Source organism: Carassius auratus, chromosome 50, assembly GCF_003368295.1.
Source record: "Carassius auratus strain Wakin chromosome 50, ASM336829v1, whole genome shotgun sequence".
Classification (NCBI taxonomy): domain Eukaryota; kingdom Metazoa; phylum Chordata; class Actinopteri; order Cypriniformes; family Cyprinidae; genus Carassius; species Carassius auratus.
In genome coordinates this window covers 11,455,805-11,460,271 of record NC_039292.1, presented here as the reverse complement: position 1 = coordinate 11,460,271, position 4,467 = coordinate 11,455,805, and the positions used below count along the sequence as shown (strand labels likewise).

General features: G+C 36.5%; 1 pseudogene; it reads right to left on the bottom strand.

The window, feature by feature from the left end:
- Positions 1 to 2,507: 2,507 nt before the first annotated feature.
- Positions 2,508 to 3,875, bottom strand: LOC113067017 (beta-1,3-galactosyl-O-glycosyl-glycoprotein beta-1,6-N-acetylglucosaminyltransferase 3-like; annotated as a pseudogene).
- Between the last annotated feature and the right edge of the window lie 592 nt (positions 3,876 to 4,467).

Here is a 4,467-nt window from a genome sequence, read left to right as displayed (position 1 = left end):
GTTTGGCGATCTTTCTGCGACAATGTTTTGTATTGTATAGACAACAAAGTGTAAAACTAATTTGATTTTGCACAAGACGAATAAAATAACAAATACAATTTTTGTGCAGACTACATTTTCATTTGTTATCTTTCTTTCAGAAGTGGAAATTTAAATATGAGATTCTGGAAGTGAGATCTACATTTAGCGGGAACAGTTGAGTCAAATTATTCTAAGCGGACAGCAGTTGAACAAAGAGTGAATATAGGCCTATTTTTATTACGTTCCCTATACATAATTTATTTCTGTTTATGTTACCTAACTTGTGTTTGTCAAATGAGCAGTCTTTTTTAATGTTGTTTTTATTCTTTTTCTGCCATGTACATCTTGATTTAACATAATTTTTGTTTAAATGAAAGCTTTATCCACTATTTGCAGTGGTGTGTCAATAAATTAAATAAATATGATAAAATGTAAATCCAGATTAAATTAATAACAGAATAAAAAACTATGGTAAACTAAAAAAAAAAAAAAAAAAGTTACACAATAAGAACAATAACAGCATAATTAATGTAATAAAAAATGCATGCTCATTTTTTTAAAGAAGGGTTTTCTTCGAAAGTTTCTTTAATTCTTGCATAATTTTCTCACCTTCAAGTTGTTTTAAACCTATATACATTTCTGTCTACATTTCTAGTATGAAATATGCCCAAACCATGCTAATACTCCAATTGTATTTTGTCTAGCCCCCCATAATTAATGCAACTGCATAACAACTGACTAAAGTCGAGCAGTTAGTCAGAAATCTAGAATCTCACCTGATGTGAGTTCTCACCAAGCTCCATCTCAAATTGAGGTGAAACAACATTTGTCAATTCTTTTGATTTTAAATCCAAACATTTTACTTAAAATACTCTCAACATTGATTGATTTTTTTTTTTACACAGTACAGTAATACAGTATTTCATGAATTATTCACTGCTTTTTATTTTTGCATTTGTTTTTAGATTTATATATTAAGTTGCTTAAATAAAACATTTAAACTACTTTTCTTATATTATCACAAACATTCTAAATTAAAACTTACCATCGACGGAACCAGTCAGCTCTTCTGCCGTTTCTTTTGCATTTTGATCTTTATTACAAGCAATCCTGCGGTTCATAAAGAACTTTAATTAAGAACTTTAAAATGATTGTGTTGTTTATGTGACGTCTGGCACGAACTAAAAAGAAAAAAATGGAATTTATTAAATATAATGAATTCAGGTGTTAACTGTCCAGCATGCAGCTCACTTATAGAACAGACGCGATATGATTTGAAGCCTAGAAAATATACTACACAAAGAGAATTTGTAATTCTTTCATTAATTTAATAATGACTGAAAACATACACATAAAGTAGCCTATTATTTTTATAGCCTACACTCCTAATATCTTCAAAAAAAAATTTTGTTGTAGAAATAGGGTGCACTTTCTGCATTCAGTCTCTGTGAATATCTTCCTGAAATGAGTAACTAAAATGAATGAAAATGTCCTGAGAAATACAGTGTATCTAAAGAAAGCTTGAAGTGTCAATTATTAAATGAAGTAAGTCATGTCGAAAACAAATATTCTCTGATAAAATAATCCATATGCAACCGATGCTGTCATAGATCACTCATCTGTGGCTCTCTTCGATCACCAAATGACACCGTCACCTGAGTATTGAATTCCATGAACTACAAACCTGATTCCAAAAAAGTTGGGACACTGTACAAATTGTGAGTAAAAAAGAATCTCATAAACTTATATTTTATTCACAATAGAATATAGATAACATATCAAATGTTGAAAGTGAGGCATTTTGAAATGTCATGTAAAATATTGGCTCATTTTGGATTTCATGACAGCTACACACAACACGTTAAAGTAACGTGTTGTGTAACTGTGTTATACAGTATCTTTGTAACACATTATGCCCACTCTGATTGCTGCCGTATTGAGAATGTATGCAGAGAGCAGCCTACAAACTCCTCAAGCATTGAAGCAGATCTCAATTCCAGTCCAAGAACCCATCACAACCATTGCTCAAACAAACAAACAATGCACTATTCGAGCTTTGTCAATGCAGAGAGTAGAGTAATTGTCATTCATTCCTTGTATGGTGTAAAACACAATTGCCCTTTATATTTTGCTGCAGAACAGCTACTGAGTAAATTTTGTCATCTTTGCAATGTTGTATGAAGGCTGTACAAATGTAACTTCTCTTCAAAAACACTTGTAAAAGTGAATAGCACATACTGCAGGCAAATACTGGTATAAACATAGATCTTTTTTTTACATTATGTGTCACATTCATTCTTAGTTGTTGTTTTTAAAAACTCCTTTTTCATAGGCCATACTAAAACAATTTTCAAACTTTCAAGTTATTAGCAAATTGGTTGGTTTATATGAAATGGTATGCATAGCAAAAAGAGAGCTTTTCTGAAGGGTACAAATAGTTATTTCATTTTATTTAACAATTTGCAACATCCTTATAACAATATGACCATAGAACATATATTATATTATAGAAACATCAAACATTGATCTGCATAGATAAGTTATTATATTATAGAAACAAAAAACATATGCATAAAAACATAATAAAATAATGTCAGATTTTTATCAGTAATGTTCGACCATAAATAGCTTTGTACCTTAAAAATGCCTCCATACATTTGATTGCTATATCATCTACTTCTTGGTCAAACTCTTTTGCCAAAAGATGGTGTTGCTGCACAATCCATTTCAAATCTCCAGCTCCATAGACACAAACTGCCCGTCTGTGTGTCCCAATGCATGGTGGGTAGGGAGCTCCACTGTTTAGATCTCCTTCAAGGTAGCTCCACTTCACCAAACGAGCAATCGTGTTCATGTCTGATTGTTGGTACTTGATGTTTGGAGGATTGGATCCTGGTACTGAAGGCATCCGCTGTAACGTTGCCCACATGTGCTCATCTGGACTGTATGTGTCTTTCTCCCATTCTATTAAGTTTTGAATAATTTTGCTTTTGAAGATGTGCTCCACAAACTCTCTTGAAACCACAAAGTAAGCATTTCCTGAGAACACGGGGCTCTTTATTGGTGAAGGTGACTTTTTGACATCTGTCTGAGTCACAACGTGCATAACATTGTGATGATACTGCCAGCGCCAATTGTTGCCCTTTGCATCCTCGGACTCCAAACTGTTCTTTCCATTCAGGTGTTTTAGAGGGTGGACCATTGGCATTGGTTTTAATGGGGAAATTAGTACCACAGGTGTTGAGCAGATACTTCCACTGGACAGGTGACTTGAGCAGATCTTGCATGCAGATGATGTACGCTTGAACTCGAGACCAGGAGGCATAAATCACACTCCCCAGTTTGCTGGCCACAAATACATTGGTCAGGCAGGATGCAATGGCTCCTACTGCTTGTTTAAAGATCTCAGGAGACTTCTGGTCCACGTGAACACAGTACACATTGTGAGGAGTGTAAATGGCTCTCAGGAGCCTTTCAAACATCTCAATCTTCTCATGGATCACCGTGGAGTAAGTAATGGGGAAATATTTCTCCTCTTTCTGATAGAAACAGTCAGAAATCCTCTGTCTCTGATGTAGGATGGACAATCCTTGGTTGCGTTGAGATAGAATGACTCTGGTTGCTTGGATTTTCTCGAAAGCCTCCTTGTCCACTCCATTCATGTCTCCTTGGATAATAGCAGAACAAGCTTGTATTTCTCCAGCATCTTGCTTTAGTAAGTTATTGAAGACTGGCTCTTCCTTATGAGGGCAATTTGTCCCTTGTCCTTGATAGTTCAGCATGAAGACAAACATGGTTATACTCAGAGAGAGGATGGAGATTATTTTCATAATCCTCTGATTGTTAAGTCCCATGTTGAGTTCTTTAAGTACCTAGAGAGGAAACCTGTGTCAGTTAGGTATGAAACAGCCTCTCTTGTTAAAATACCAGAAGACTGTGGCAGGAACTGAAAGAGAGAGAGAGTCATGTAAAGAAAGGAAGAGCTGACCTCTGCCAAAATGCATAATAATTATACACAGTAGAGGTGTGGCTTATTTCTTTCTAGAGGGTTTGGAGGAGCACGAAAGACGACGCCCTGTTTCTGTGCCTCGCGATACGAGGAGCTAGGGTGCGGCTGGGGCAATGTCGTCGCTTGTTTATGGGCCTCCTGAAACCTGTCGACGACAGAATTGACCTCGTCGCCAAACAGGTCAGTAGGCTGTAGGCAGACCCTGTCCCGCTCTTTCATATCAGACAGGGTCAACCATAAGTGCCTCTCCGCAGCCACCATAGCTGCCATGGACCGCCCAATCCATCAGGCAGTCTCCTTGGTGGCGCGGAGGGAGAGATCAGCGGTCCTTCTTAACTCAGATATATCGTGTGACTTGATCTCCTCTCCCTCGTCTAGCTCCTTAAGTATGTTGGCTTGGTACGCCTGTAACACCGCCATGGTGTGCAGACACGCAC